The sequence below is a fragment of the Ruditapes philippinarum genome, unplaced genomic scaffold, assembly GCF_026571515.1.
Source record: "Ruditapes philippinarum isolate M1 unplaced genomic scaffold, ASM2657151v2 ctg3811_1_1_1_1, whole genome shotgun sequence".
In the NCBI taxonomy this organism is placed as follows: domain Eukaryota; kingdom Metazoa; phylum Mollusca; class Bivalvia; order Venerida; family Veneridae; genus Ruditapes; species Ruditapes philippinarum.
Window position 1 is genome coordinate 21,096 of NW_026857707.1, and position 17,008 is coordinate 38,103.

General features: G+C 32.8%; 1 long non-coding RNA gene across 1 annotated transcript; it reads left to right on the top strand.

Moving 5' to 3' along the window:
• The first annotated feature begins 1,415 nt into the window (after nucleotides 1–1,415).
• LOC132750645 (uncharacterized) lies at nucleotides 1,416–3,893 on the top strand. Its single transcript, XR_009628582.1, has 3 exons — nucleotides 1,416–1,575; nucleotides 2,629–2,747; nucleotides 3,730–3,893. It is a non-coding gene; the product is annotated as an uncharacterized LOC132750645 (long non-coding RNA).
• Nucleotides 3,894–17,008: the final 13,115 nt, after the last annotated feature.

The window sequence follows — 17,008 nt, forward strand, 5'->3', positions numbered from 1 at the left end:
ACACTTAATCCTTGCATATCATGGCTACTTCCCTAACAAAGACACTTAAAAAAGATTTTTTTTTTCAAAATTGCCTCATCTTGCAAGGCACATACGGAATTTTGCATAACTACAGTAGAGTAGCATTAAAAATCATTTATATTCATTTTTTTATGACAGCCACTCGTTATCCTTGCATATCATGGCTACTTCCTTAAAAAAGACACTTAAAAAAGATTTTTCTTTAAAAATTGCCTCTACTGGGATTTGAACTCCAGACCTGTCACACACCAGACGAGCGCGTTACCCCTGCCCCACGGAGAAGTTATATAAACGATGCCTGAATAAAATCTAGTCATTCTAAATTTAGAACTTCCATTGCATTGGGGTTTGTAAAAACCTTACTTTTTTCAAGGTAAATTTTTTTCAGGGAAAAAACCCGTTTTTAAAATTGAAGAAAAAATTTAGCGAAAATCCTTTTTCCCGAAAACCAGTCCGGGCATGTAGAATTTATATTTCCACAAATCGGGAGTCCGATTTTTTTTGTGGGAGATTCGGAACGAAAAATTCTAAATAGGGATTTCCCTTTATTAAAAAACATTATTCATTCCGGGGTAATTTTTTGATTGGCATTTATTTTAAAATTTTATAAAACAACGCTACTTTTAAATTTTTAATGCGTTGTAATTTTTTGGATACTTGTAAAAAAAATAAAAATATTTCTTTTTTTAAAAACGCTTTGTTTTTAAACTGTTTTTAGAAATACTTTTTGTTAAAGGTTTTCCCTGAAAAATTTTGTGTCCCGAGATTTAATGTCAGCTTTGTTTTACCCGCCTTTGGGCCCGAAAAAACAAAAAAAAGACTGACAAAATTCCTTTAAAAATGGGCTAAAAAATAAGAAAATGAAAATTTTTTTTTTCTTTTTTTTTTTGTTGGGTTTATTTTATTTTCAAAGTAAACAAAGCGTTTGGGGTTCATTGAACCCCCACCTCCTTTTGGTTCCCCAAAACCCCGGGAAAGGAATTAGACGAACCATTGTAGTCTAAAAAAGTAGTTCTTTTAAAATTTTTAAAAGGCCCCGTTTTTAATCATTTTCTAGTTAGATTTGGGGCATTAAAAATTTAAAATGTGTTTTTTTGCATGTGTGGGAGGTTTTTGGGGTGTTATAGATGATTTAAAAATTATTTTTTTTGTATTTCCAGGGAAACCCTTTGTTGGTGGAAGGATTAAAGATGTACTACCCAGCTGTGGGGGAAATTTTTTTAAAAAGGTGAATTTAAACAGTGTTACAACAGAATGAAGATTTCTGAAAAAAGTAGATGGCTAACCTATTATATTTTGGGCCTCATTGGACTTTAGATAGTGTGTTAATGTTTAAAAGTTGAAGACAGTATATAATTCATCAAGAACAGTGGAATCCAGAATTAAGCCTCAAATTTGACTGATTTACTATAGAACAAATAGTACGAACATTCACCGGTCCGAGTCCTAGATAAGAAATAAGAAAAATTGGAATTGGTTGATGGATATGGATGAAACTTTGCATCAGTGATGTGTTTATGAAAAGAAGTCAGGAAAATAAAGGATAACTGACAGGTTTGAAAATTTTAAATTTTATTTCAAATTTTAATTTTTGACATTTAAATTGGGACATATGTTGTACTTGTTATCTCCCCTTCAAATGTAGATGTCTGCTACTGTGTCAGTAAGCAGGGAGAAGGGTACAGAGCTTTTGCATAAAAAATTAACCACATTTTATTGAATTAAAACTGTAAAGATAAATTTAGAATTAAAAAATGAAATTTAAATTTTGTAAAAAGCAGTTTATAAATTGATAAATTTTATTTTTGCACCTTGTGTTTAGCAATATACTATAAATCTAGCTTATTTTTATAAGATTTATATAGAAAATGATAAATTTTAGAGAAATGCATCTTACATTATGGATAAATTATGCATTGCAAGGAATTTGGGAGTGTGTGGTTTCAGATTGGTTACATTGGTAAAAAAAGTGATTGGCAAGCTCATTCCAGAGATCTCTAAGGGGCCCAAGAAGCACCGGCCATGGGATTCGAACAAGCACCATAGTAGCCTATTGCTCATATGGACCACACATTATATGTTTTGATGTTTCAGCAAAGGACTGATGCTGTAATAATCAGTATGTAAATATTCACGTTTTTCTTGTATTTCAATGAAGCAGAACTGACAATTGAACGGGACAATGTGAATTTATAAAATTTGGAAAATATAGGCATTTTCAGTGTAGTGAAACTTGATGTTTTGCTGTGTTGCAGAATGTATTTGCTATTAATATATACACATAAAATATTTTCTAGTCATTAAACAGTGTACTTTATGGATAATTGGCTCATTTAGAATAACACAGTTGATATGATTGTTGTTGTTGTTGTTGTAGCTGCTACATCAGTTAATTTAGGTTACATTTATAATGTCTAAACTGCTATTTTCATGCAGTCATGCATTTTTCAGCACACAATATTTATATAAGCTCTCCTGTGTGAATTAGCAAATCTAGCCATTGATTAATTAAGACATTATTTTCTTTCTTTTTCAGATATCAGAATTACAGCATAAATGCCTCTTATAATTTTCTTAGGCATGTACTAGTGTTGCATACTTTTTTAGACCGTGCAGTTACCAAAGCCTGGGTTTAAGTACAGGACCTTACCTTATCACGGTAAAGATCTATGGAAGGACTCCTTCAGCTCAGTTTGGCAGCAGCTTTGTCAGGACACATTGAGAAGGTAATAACTTATGTCTAGTTTGAAACTTCAGCTATTGACGGTAGCGACTCCCAATGCTCGGGCAATATTTGGTAGTTATTTTGATGTATATCAGAAAAAAATTTCTCTAATTCTGACTATATTAAGACTTCTCAATGATTTAAAGTGGGAGACGGTATGTGTCATCTTTTTTAAGCCTTATTTGTGTGAGAGTTGGCTAATCTTAGTTTGTCAGAAGACATATCCCATGGTGATATGGTAACCTCTTTGCTAATCTTAAGATTACCTCTGTTTGTCTTTATTGATATCTTAAGCAAACAATGTAGTGTGTGTATGTTGGTTTTTTACTTTATTTACCATGGTATATAGGTAAAAATCATGATCAGTAAGTTTTATTACAATATTGAAGGAAAAAGTTATGAAAAAGCACATTAATTGTTGATTACTTGTATTTTAACCCAAAATTTTATGCTCCCTTTTAAAGAAATGGAGTTTTTATTACAATTTTTAAGCAATAAGGTCTTATTCTTTCATAAAAATAACTGTATGACATTAGCCGGTAACATTAAACTTTATTCGAAGAAAATCCATTGACAGAATCAAAAGATATGACAGAATTTGTAATATAATTTTTTGCGTAAAATTCTATTGGCCGAGCCTGACTTTTCGCATGAAGGTTCATATTTAAGAAATTGTACTGCATTAATGTAATTTGTTAGAGACATGTCAAACCTATATGATTGTACTTGTATAACACTAAATTACTTGGAAATGAGTATAAAGTTTGGCTTAACTTAAATTTTGGATTCATTTAGGTCTCAACCCGGTACGGAATTAGACCGAACCCATTGTAGTCTAGAAAGTAGTTCTTTAAAATTTTGAAATGGCCCAGTTTAAGTCATCTCTAGTTAGATTGGTCATAATTAAAGTGTGTTTATTGCGTGTGTGTAGTTTTTGTGTGTTATATGATGACTTTAAAAGTTATTTTTTGTGTATTCTCCAGGAACTCATTTGTTGGTGGAAGGATTAAAGATGTACTACCCACCAGCTGTGAGGAGTTTTTAAAGAGGTGAATTTAAACAGTGTTACAACAGAATGAAGATTTCTGAAAAAAGTAGATGGCTAACCTATTATATTTTGGGCCTCATTGGACTTAGATAGTGTTAATGTTTAAAGTTGAGACAGTATATAATTCATCAAGAACAGTGGAATCCAAATTTGACTGATTTACTATAGAACAAATAGTACGAAAATTCACCGGTCCGAGTCCTGTTGGTCTTGTTTATCATATTGTTATATTTATAAACAGCTTAGGTGACAATATGACCCATATACTATAATCATCGCTGTAAAATGAGGTGTCCGTTATGCAACAGTGACTTTGAAATAAAAAAAATGCATCTTTAATTTGATAAATATATTTATCTTTCTTACACACAACAAAAATTGCTCAGTTGTCAAGCATTTTTGCTTTGATCATTTTGTTGAAAGTTTAGAAAAAAAGTCTATGTAACAATTTAATGAAATATTAATATAGTTCGTTTACGTATATTTCTCAAGGAATCATTTTTCAATCAAATGAAAATAATTTATATAAGTACAAATGCAAAAGGATGCAAATATGTTTGTAATGAAACTTATTGAAATACAAAATGATATTTGGACGATTGCATGAATCTCAGTTGGATTTTATTTAGATTTTTTCCCTGTGATTATAATCTGTAACTGTACAAACGACAGAGTTTATTGTTACAGTACAAATTTAACTTTCCTTAGAAATATTTCGGTAATACTTCGGTTATTATTCGAGGAAAAAATCGTTTGAAAACGTATAACATTCATCGAGTTGATAATCAAACAAAAACTGCTAAAATGAGCAAAACTAAATCGATTTGCAAGAGAAAGTTTAGCGATGACTTGGAAAGAAAAGGAAATGTTAAAAGGTGATCTAATATTTATTCTCTTATATCCTCTTCAAACAACATACAATTAAATTTGATAACAAATCTGATCAACAAAAAGTTATTAACATGAATGTAAGCTACCACACAGCGGTTTCGTTATCAATTTTAACGAACTATTGGTTAACAATTTCACAATGAGGCTTTCTGGTTATTTCACGAAAAGAATCATTGAAACTATAAACGATTTTATTACGCTGTCGTTGCCGCTTTTGTAAGTTTCATTTTGACTAAATTCACCAATGTCTCTGGTTACCTATACCAGGATAACTTCATCACATGCTAGAATCTAAAGTCACTGTCGCGCATTGAACCCACGGCGGTGTATGTGATTTTAATGAAACGACCTTAACCACTCAGCCACGGGTTTGCATTTAAATACATGCCGAGATAAAGTTAAATGTAGTACCTTGTTAACAAAATTATATTAAAACAGAGATGTCACGTAAATCTGGATATAACTACCTGATGTCCCATTCTTGAATATAAATAAATGTGTCTTTTTCCTTATAAGAATTTTCAAATTCACCCGGTTTTTGATTCTAGAAGAATATTTGAACCAGACCCTCCAACCTAATTCTTAGGGGCCAGTTACACAGACGGTCGGTCCCCAATCGGTCATTTAATTTTAAATTTACTCGCTGTTATGCTCGGTTGTCAAGCATGATTTTATTTCTTGTTTTCTGTGTAAACGGCCATCGGTGACAGAAAGCCAACTCAAACGGGGTTGGGTCGATGATTAAATGCTGAAATATATTCGGTTTTTATCGTTTGTAAATCGGAGCTAAATCGGGCGTAACGCTGATTAATCGGTGTTTGATAGCTAGTCATCAGTGGTAAAACACTTTCCGTCAGATATGGCCGGTGATTCATATTTGGTTATCTTTGTCTGATCGGTGATATCGGTGATTAAGAGCTTGCATATCTCGTGATATAGGTTGCTGTCGGTTATTTGTACATGTAAAATATTTTCACCGATCGAGAATTTTAAACATGTTTAAAAATCCCAATCGGTAATTTTTCACCGATGAAACTTATCTTTCCCCAATAGCAGTTGATAGGTGGAAAACAGGTGACCAATAGGTGATATCGGTGTTAAATACGTTGTCATCGGTTCACTCTATAATTTGGCTAAAAAAACTACCGATCAATCACCGATGGCTCTGTGTAACTGGGATGTTACCAAACAGCCAAAACAATGGGACAGCAATGCGCACGCACTGTTTATATTTATGTGAACAAAACATTATTTGTACACTGTTTGAAGATATGTTTAAAGATCTTACTTGATGTAACCATACGTGCGTATTCAAAACTTGATCCGTTTCGTCCTGCAAATAAACAGAAAGGTTTTAAAATATTAAAGAAGAGATGAACACAGTTGTTCATCCGTTATATACGTGTTTTCTGATGTAAAGAAATATTTAAGAAATAACAGCGCCTAAGAGGTGTATATCGGCTATTCAACACCGGTTTGGAGTTTTGATGCGTAGAAATTGACCACGAAGGCCGCAGGCCTGAGTGGTTAATATTTTCGCATCAAACGACAAAACCGGTGTTAGATAGCCGATAAACACCTCTCAGGCCGATGTTATTTCGATTCTATCCATAAAACAAGTTTGGTGTCAATAGGCCAAAGCAAACTCAAAGCGGAAACTGAATTTCTATTTTTAGTCAGTGACCTTGACCTTATCACAGACATCTGGGAACTGATAGTTATTGAGCGGAAACCAAAAGTTAGCCTAACCTGGTTAATGAATGATTTAACCTTATATCATCAAATTTTCTCATATGAGTATAGGATTACAGAAGATGTCGTTTCACATGTGTAACTTTACTAACCGAAATTAAAAATGTTCGGCATATTTCTTTTTTAAATAATTGATTCTTTCATGAATGTTCAACACTCAAACTGTACACTGCGTTCATGAATTTAGCAATAATAAGTTGTATCCCTTGTTATATATTATATATAGTGGAAAAAGAAAGATAAATTGACAAGCCCCTGTGCTATTGAGTACAATACTGATTTCATTGGCGCCTCTTCCAATATAGCTGTCTACTTCGCTTATATAAGAGAATGTCCAATAACGTAATAATATAGACTTAATAACTTATTGCGACTGATATTTGACTCATCTTGAACGACTTATAAAAATATTGGGCTCCTGATGGTTTGACCAATATTGGGCTCTCCTGGCGGTTTGTGCGATATGGTTTTACAAACAATATTTTCCCGTATAGAACAGTTAAAGGCTAAAACATATAAATTGATGCAAAGCATCAAAGAGCGTCCAAGCAAGAAATGAAGCAAGTGAAGATGAACTAGTTACACATCAGATGACCAGATATTCTTACAAACTTTTCAATGGTTTGTTGGTTTTTACCAGAATTGTATATCATTTATGAATGGGCAGACGAAAGACATTGTTCATCTTGAACTTTGGTAGGCATGCTAGAGATTAGAATATTAAATGTTTTCCACATGAACTTGTAATTCTATCAATATTAGCGAATAATATCCAAAATATACAGGTCTATAATGTCCAAAATTATACCCCCCCCCATTGGTATAAGTCTATTTATACTATAAAGGGGGTATTTTTGGATATTATCATTCATATTGGCTATTTGATAGAATTTCAAGTTCATGTGGTATTTTCTTTGGAACATACAAAACAGAGGTCAAAATTAACAAAGTCTGTTAAATGATTTATTGGGAGATCAATCTACTTTTTTAATGAATTACTTCAAAAACCTCGTCTGACCCACCAGTGTGTTTACTTTCCTATCAAAGAACCCATAATAGCTCATGTTCAAATTGCAGAAAACGTTTCTGTTGTTTAAATGTCACAATATTCGGCAAATCAACATTCCACTCAAATAACCATAAAATCGATTGCCTTCAAACAAAATATAGAAAAGACTTGAACAGCGAATAGGTTTCATAGTATACGTTAACTGTCACACAACGTCATTAAAGTTATGAACTAGGTCTATTATATTCACGGTAAAAATGTCATAAGTGCAATCAGGGCCGTAAAAGAGCCTACGGAAAAGACAATTTCAAAATGATAATACTATGATATAAATGGCCTACTTAATTTTTTTCCATAGTTTTTTTTGCAGTTCATTTCCTGCAAAATTATCCAGTTCGTTATTTATTACCATAGCGCGACACAATAACCGTTTTGTCGAACTTAAACTACGTCTATAAATAGATTTTCGGACTTTCAAGTGAAAGTCATCATTCTATTTAAAGGTAAAGCAATAGTATACATAATAACCCACTGTGTACTACAAAATGATAATAATAATAATAATAAAAATAAAAAAAAAACACAAAAAAAAACACAAAAAAACTGACGGATAAGATAATTTCATTTGAATTTGCATTGCGAAATTCTCCAGTTCGCTATTCAAAGTACACATCGCGACATTTCATTTTTGATAATCAAACATCCTCATACCAATCGAAATGATTGGCTATTATGACCGACGAAATGTCCGAGAAGTTGCAATTGCCCTTCCACAAAATCTGATTTCATTCCATAACGGGCGTTGCGCTTCCACGCGGACGCCAACGATATAATGCATAACAATATATAAATATATTTACACAAAAATAAACACATAAAAACAAGTTACCATATCTAATATCTGAATAAGGTTAATACTCAGAGAGACATCGACAGCATTGGATGCATTGTACACAGGTCTTGAAGCTCGGTTATAATTTTGCATTAATTTATCAAACAGTCGGTGTTCGTCCGTTTTATTGTCTGTAGTAAAGCCATGTGCTGCTTGGTGAACGAAAAGTAAACAGAGTAGTCCAGTATAAATCATCTTAAAAGAAAAAAAAAATCATGAAATAGGTATTTTCATATAGATTGGAATAGTGAAACCTGAAATGAGAATTTAGAAACAATCAATATTTTGAGAAAAGGAATGACAAGGGAACTGTTAAAACATAATATCGTTAGAAAGACAAATGGAGTAAATAATTAATTTATCAATGGTACTGATAAAAGGTCTCGATTTGTTCGAAGTTAATAATCAATACAATTTTCCCTATAGCTGAATTTAATTGCAAGCTGAAAATTATAAAGATAAAAAGAGCAACTAACTGCTAGTGCGGCAACATAACTAGAATAGTTGCGTGTAAAATAGCAGCCAAGATTTATAATTCTTAATTTTCGGGAAAAATATATGAATATGATATCAGTTATATGATAATTACCTGATATTAACAGATGATATGGAGGGACATTTATCATTTATTATTTTATCATATATTGGCTACATTTATTTATGACTGAATACTTAACATAATAATAATAAAACTGCTGCCCAATGTCGTTGTGTTTTTGTGTTTTCTTTTTCGGTGTTTATGTTGTTTTTTTTATTCGTTTCCTTTTTTAGCTAACAATTCAGAGCTACGGAGAAATTGCTATTACTCTGGCAATGTTGTTTTGAGTCAAATGAGCAGTATGTATTTGCAGCGATCTGACATTTTACAACACTAGCATTTCGCAAAATGTTACAGTCGTGTAAAGAAAAATATTTAAGTGGTAAATACTCGGAACCAACCATTACTAAGCGTGTAAAGTTCTTGCTCACAAAAAGATGGATTGCCCCTTATGGAGTTTGAACCCACGCAGCCTGTAATGCTTAGATTACATTTTCGACGCGTTCATCCACAACAAAACTAACCCTTTCGGAGGTATACGGTAAATTGCTTTGTCGCTACTTCTGATTTTATACATTTCCGGGATAAATTTTACACCGGATGAGGTTAGCATTATCTTATATGGTCAGTTAAAGAATCAACAAGAAATGTTTAAACATATTCATATATTAGCGGAATTCCAAAATACTTCCAAAATTGTTCACGTAGGTTAACTGGCATCTTAGTATAATTGTAAGCACTTTTAAGATGAGTAAAAGATTAGCATGTTCTAACTAAGCAATTGACAAGGTTAGAAATTAATAATTGTGCAAGATCATAGTTATATGTTTCAAGATCTTGCAGGTGGCTCTTATTGGTGTACTGAACATTTTTGCAGTGGTTAGAGTCTGATGACTGAAGTGGTTATTCAAAACACACAATTACATGTCTGTCCCTTCATTGGGTGACTATATTGATCCTGTGACACGGTGAACCATTATCCTGGTGTTATTACTAGTTGATTTGGTCCAACAAATACGCTTAAGGAATAGAATTGACTCTTATAATGTTATTGTAACCCATGCAATGCAGTCTCCCAGAGACTTTCTTCAGAATACTAGTTGACCTGTTCAACACTACATCAACACGTCATCAAATTATCATCATGGAATTTAATTGAGGGAACTTGACTGTTGGTACCACATAACCTGACAAAAACTTCATGTGACATTTTGCAACTTTAACTGGACAACCATGATAAAATCATTAAACTTAGTTTTGTTGACAACAGTAATGATGTTATACAGTACCACTCGACTCATATTATAGCACAGTGTAAGGAACAGCATGCAGTGTATTCGTGATGTCAAATTTAGTTGCCAGACTTCAACCTCAGCAAAAATGTAGGGTATACCAATTAATGCAAGTTGTACAACATACTCTCTAGCGGGCTGCAAGATCTTAAAATGGACATTTGAGATTTTTGAAATAGATATAGAAATTGCACAAGGTCAGAGGCAAAAAGGAACAAGCAAATGAAAATACAATGTGTTGACTATTAGGTAAAAGTCATTTCTAAGTGCATTATTTTTAACTAATTTCAATTTCCTGTTAAAGTGTAAATATGTACGAGTATAAATTGATGTTATAATACAGTAAAGTATTTATTATAATGGAGAAGAAGAAGAAGAAGAAGAAGAAGAACGTTTATTTCACTTAAACTACAAGTTTCTCGTGATTATAATGGTAACAATCATTTTTATTACCCCTCACTTTTTTCGTAGTGTTAATTTCCCATAGGCCTCTGGGAGTTATTTTTACTGTTAATGCAAGTGTACCACGTGACTAAGAATTTTGTACTGTTACATAGGTAACAGTATTTTTTAACAGTATAAAATCTGGTCACGTGGTCTATTTTCTAAATAAAATGAAATAAAATGGCCGCCATTTTTTTCTCGATTCATTCTTATTTTCAACGTTAAACCCCAATAGGACATCAATTTCTTCTCTGGAGTAACTATGACACTCATAAAATTTAGTTGTTTGCACCCTGGTGTGCTTTTCGTGTATTCAATATCTTTTTGTAGAATAGTCAAAAAGTGAACATCCGTTTTCCACGGAAGTAATTGCAATGTAAATAATTATGTGACAACTGGAACATGCAGACGATTTAAGCATGCAACAAAGGATTATTTTACAATTTTAATCAGTGAAACGTTACAGATATGCAGGTGGACAGATATTGGATATCATCGTTATTTTGTCAAAAACCATGCTAAGAATATTCTGGAAACAGAAGGATCAGATTTCACAGACAATAACCGTGTAAATGGGTTAATGTTTTGTTTTCTAAATAAAACCTAACTTATTGTATGTTTATGATTTGTAGATATCATCACTTGCTTAAAGAATAAAAGAAAAAGAAAACTTCTCAAGTAGGCCTAAAGTACACTTAAAACTTAAAAGGTAAGGACAGTTTAGTTATTGTTACTCTTGGTTTATTTTTGTTACAGTTAGATTAAGTTGACAATTTCAGATCATCACAGTATTTTTGTTCGGGGTAATAAAATAAATTACACATGGGTTTGTGGGTAACAGTAAAAATATCATCCCGAGGAAAATACTGTTACCCGAGGCGCAGCCCACAAACCCATGTGTTATTTATATAATATTAAGTTGATACTAAAAATATTTCTGAAATGGATGAATACCTTGTATATCCTTTCGACGGCCACACCCTATACCCGTAGACCAGCCACAACGTAGAAAAGCGTCTCGAAATTTTGATTCCCCAAAACCATGCTCTATACACGGAATACGTCCATAGCGTAATAAAGCGGTAGGATATTTAGCTATCCATATAGCCATAGCGTAAATCTGGTATTCGAAGATAAACATGAGTCTTTAAATATATTTCTTTTTTCCAGTGTATTACGTTATATTTACGTAAAATATTGTAATGACTTTAATCAATGACATGTAACACTAAAGAAAACAAATTCATATTTTTTTTTATTTTTATTCAAAAGATTTGTATGACAGCGTGTAATTACAATACGAATACCATGAGACGCAACACATTTCATCTCATACATTGACCGTTAACAGAGGCAATTGCTAATTAGCACCATTTTCAAACTTTTTACAGACAACCAAATTGTTTCATAGAGGAAATGTTTTTCATAAATAGTGCTCGTTCATTTTTAACAGTGCATTGATATCAAACATGTAAGTATTTGCTTAATATTATTATACTTTTGTTGATCATTGTCACTGTGACTAAAATTGTATTCGTTTAAATTTTATTTATCCTTTAATTTTTTAACTGTAAGAGTTTTTTTTTCTTATTTCTTCTACTGGGAATATATTAGCAAACCAGTGCCTAATAATATCACTTTTCGTTAAAAGCGTGACCGGTAGCAAGCAATTTGCTAACCATATTACATTATTTTTTTAGTAATGATTGAAACGACGTTTAAAACAGGAAAGAGTTTACTGAACTTCAAAATAAAAGTTATGCGACACAATTTAATTATAAAAATATATAGAAAATTTACAACACATGTGTATATATTTAATGCCTTTCTGAAATTAAAAAAGTAAATATACAAAATATTTATTTTTTGATGAAATTATTAAAATAGTAAAACGACATGCATTTAGACTTTGCTGTTCTTTCTATTTCCATTTTTAAAACAGTCATTCAAATTCTTACATGACAAAGAAACAGATGTAGCAACAGAGACAGGGACGAACAAGGAAACTTCAGACTATCGTGGCTAACATAATAAAAAAATCAGATATAGCAACAGAGACAGAGATGGAGACGAAAACCGCAACTTCAGACTCGCGAGGTCAACATGATAAAGAAACAGATCTAGCTAAAGGCACAGAATTTAGAAGAAAAAAACATGGAAGATTCTCCACATGATGACGTTTGGAAAACGTATCAAAACGAGGGATTCCCTGAAAATTCCTTACTTGTAAATGAGACGGACAGTTGTTCCATGTTAGATGAAATGACCTTGCAGGAACTTATAGATAAAAAAATACAAAATTTACTCAATGAACGCAGACAGCAGATAATAAAAGATCAAAATCTGAAGATGAGTTTACAACCTCTGATGAAATGCCATTGAGACTCCTAATCGATATCATTGATGCCAGCACTATTGAGTGTTGAGAATTGAGTACCACACAAGCCGGTGCTAGTGGCGTGAGGGATGTTGCATTTATTCATTATCCCTCATGTACAGACTCAATCCAACCGAGTCTGCAATTTTCACGTAATTTTGTTGTGATTATGCGTCAGAGGGATCACTTTGTTTCCAGATTTTTATACTTCACAACAGCAGGTGTCAAGTGCTGTGTGGCAGCTGTACTTCACGTCATAGTTGTTATATTTATCTGGTCCTTCGGGATCATTGATGCCAGCACTATTGAGTGTTGAAAATTGAGTATCGCTCAAGCCAGTGCTAGTGAGTTTACCACATCTGATGAAATGCCATTGGAACTTCTAATCGAGATCATTGAAAAACATAGTGATCATAAAAACAAAGTGATCCCTCGGAATCATTAATCACAACAAAATTACATGAAAATTGCAGACTCGGTTTGATTGAGTCTGTACATGAGGGATAATGAGTAAATGCAAGATCCCTCACGCCCTAGAGCGGTCTTTAACCGCAATACATACTACGATCCAATCGCTTATATTCTTTCAGACATCATCACAAGTAGGCAGAAAAACGAAGGAGGGAAAATGGAAAAGGTCGGAATTTGCCATGTCCGAAAGTAATTGTAAATTTCAGGTGTTGACAGACATAACCATTTGAGATGTAGTTACTCTTTGCAAAGATGCAGTGCATGCTTGTAGACCTATTTCGCCTAGTTCACCTACACTACAAGACACCCACAAATTACTCACAAGATGCTTCAACTGAAGATAATATTTGCACAGCTGTGTGAAGATTCGGTTTAACAGTCAAATTTATATTTTATGCTGTGTTTGTGACATCAATCCAGCTTGCTTTTAAAATATAGCACAAAAATATTGAAATATACCTATGGTTGAAAGGAGAACTAATTGCAATGTAACATACATTGATACCAACTTTAAATCGTACGGCTTGAGGACTTTAAAAATTGATGAGTCTGATTAAAATATAGCATGATTGTGATAAAATACTGGTTTCGTTTCTAGACAAACATTCATTTTCAAAATATAGTTTTATATAAATACTTTTCAAACCAAGTTGTTTAAGGAAAAAAATTAAAAGATCTATGCTTACGTTATGTGCTTAACATGTTTAAATAGGTTGCTGAACAGCTGATTGGTGGATTTTCTGATCGCGTACGCCAGGCAAGTCAATTGGACCCAGTATCCCTGTCGTTTACTTCAATCTTAAATCACCAGTCAGGTTGCCTAAAATGTGTCGATATTGCAGCAAGATGAAAGTTCAGACAGAAAGAGGTCGAACAAATTAAACAGTGTTTGGATGTTCATAATGCAATGTGAACTTGCACAAGAAATTACAACCCAAATTTATAAATCCATACTGTGTTTGAAGTACTGTAAAACATTTTGTGTTATGTTGTTTCAAAACATAATGTGTATATATATAAGTGATTAGTATTCAAGGAGGAAAGTTTGTAAATGGCAATATTGAACAGTTCTTTATGCAAACACTCTGCTGTTATCTAAATTATAACATTATGTAGGATGCGTGACTTATGCTACGTATTTTTATATTTTTTCTCCGTTCGATACAACTCAATCTATTGTTGTAGTTGTTTGTTACAAAAATTCAGTGCGTTTCAAAACGTAATAAATATTGAAATGTGTTGCCTCCATGTGAACATATTGTAAGACAACCATAGCGTATTATTTCCTAGTTTTATTTTAGCTTTCTACGCTTTCGCTGTTTCGCTATGTAATGGAATTTTGTTTTTGTGTGGGCAGACACAACGTACTTAACCGTTGTTTCAACGTGATGCTACTGCATTTTTAACCTGTTTGTTTATATTTCGGTAAAGTTATGCAACGTAATCCATAGTGTATGAAAATGTAAAATACGTATGTTGAAACCATAGTGGCATTTTGATCATTTGTCCACGCAACGTAAGCCGCAGTGTAAGTAACCGTAGTGAATGATATTGAGTAACAGATCCACAGAGTTTCAATACGTAATAATTTGAAATCAATAATTATCAATTTTTACGAATATAGCCGGACAAATTAAAGTTTTGTTCTTTGCAACTAATTGCTTCAGAATTTGACTTATACAGAAAACTTGAAAACATATTTAATTGATACAGGAGATTCACATAGTTGGTATCTTAAATTAATGTGTTTTTGTAATTAATTAAAATTGTTATTGATAATTGATTTTATTATGTGATTATATAAACATTTTAGCAATTTGTTAACCCTTTATCATAATATCGTAATAAAATGGACATTAAGCAAATGTTTCTGAAGATCTTTTTCTCAAAACTCGAAGTAAAATGAATGTAAGTACATGTCAAAGTGAGCAAATCATTTAGACATCAAACAAAAAACGGTGGCCTTCCTACGCTCATCGGGCATGGCTTTCAGAAAGGCTATTTTTCATACCGTTTAATTACGTTATGGACGTCCTATGTGTATAGCCAGTGGTTTTCGAGAGATCGAATTTTCCATACGTTTCATTCCGCTAGGTCCGTCGAAAGGATATCTAAAAATGTATTTTTCAAAGGATGTTCAGGTATTTATGGATGGCACTTTATATTTAAGCTATACAAAGGTCAAAACACACTTATTGTAGAAAAGTTTAATTTCAGCCACGGTGAATGATTGCTTGCTATCATATTTTAGTAAAATAATAAAGAAAGTTATAACAATAATGTCGTGCTGAATGATCAAGGATCGGAAAGATAACATCTCTGAATGAATGCACGGGCGACGTCTTTAAAATGTCTGCCTCAACCCTTTAATCTTTAAGAGAGATCAATAGCCAGCAATTCCAATACACAATAAAAGGATAGAAAGTGATCAAAGACGCCGAAAAAATGTTTTGATTCATTTCCAGAAAACCCCGCTTGTAAAATTCAAAGGGTCACAATTTCTTTTCCCTTTCTAATGTGATAAAATATTTCCCCTTAAACTATTAATTTTAAAACGCAATCCGACAGTTTTTTCGAAAAATTTTTCATGCTACCCCCTCCTTAAAAGGGTCATTCAATCTCGTGTCCCCTTTGCTTTGTATACTAACCCCCTTAATGATCCTGTTCTGCCCTGAACAAACACGAATAATTTAAAAGCTGTTCTGGACAAACATGGCAAAAAGACTTCATTTTATGTGTTTTCAAGCAGCCGGATGTAGCGCTGTCCTTCTTTTATGATATTCCTTGGAACAATATTATGTTTAAACAAGAGCCATGTCAACATGGCCATCCCCCGCCGAATGTGTTTGCTCATTGGAAGAATGTACATGTAGTAGAGCAGAATAATTCCATTTTAAGAGGTCTTTTGGTAATGAAAACTGATGGCTATAGTGATTACAGATTTGAAACCTATGTGAATACTAATGGCTGAAAATAACAAAGGGCAATAACTGAAAAATAATGCAGGGTAGGTTATCATTCTTGTGTGCTGCATCCCCCCTCAGTAAAATCTATCCACCTATGAAGTTTCAAGTTGATACCTCAAATACTTTTTGAGAAAAAAATTGAATTGAAAAATTAACTATGAAAAATAACAAAAGGCAATAACTCAAAAATTATAAAAGGTAGAGATAGCATCCTTGTGCACTGCACACCTCCTGAGTTAGATCTATGCACCTATGAAGTTTCATAATGATATCTCAAAGGCCTTTTGGAGTTATGCTCTGGACAAAAATTAATTTTGAAAAATAAAAAAGGGCAATAACTTAACAATGATGCAGGATAAAGTTATCGTTCTTGTGCACTGCACTCTTCCCCGATGAGATCCATCCACCTATGAAGTTTCAAGTTGATACCTCAAATACTTTTTGAGATAAGCTCCGGACAAAATAGTATGAAAAAGAACAAAGGGCAATAACTAAAAAAATTGAACAGGGAAGAGTTATCATTCTTTTGCACAGCATTCCTCCTCAATAAAATCTATCCACCTATGACATTTCATGTTGACA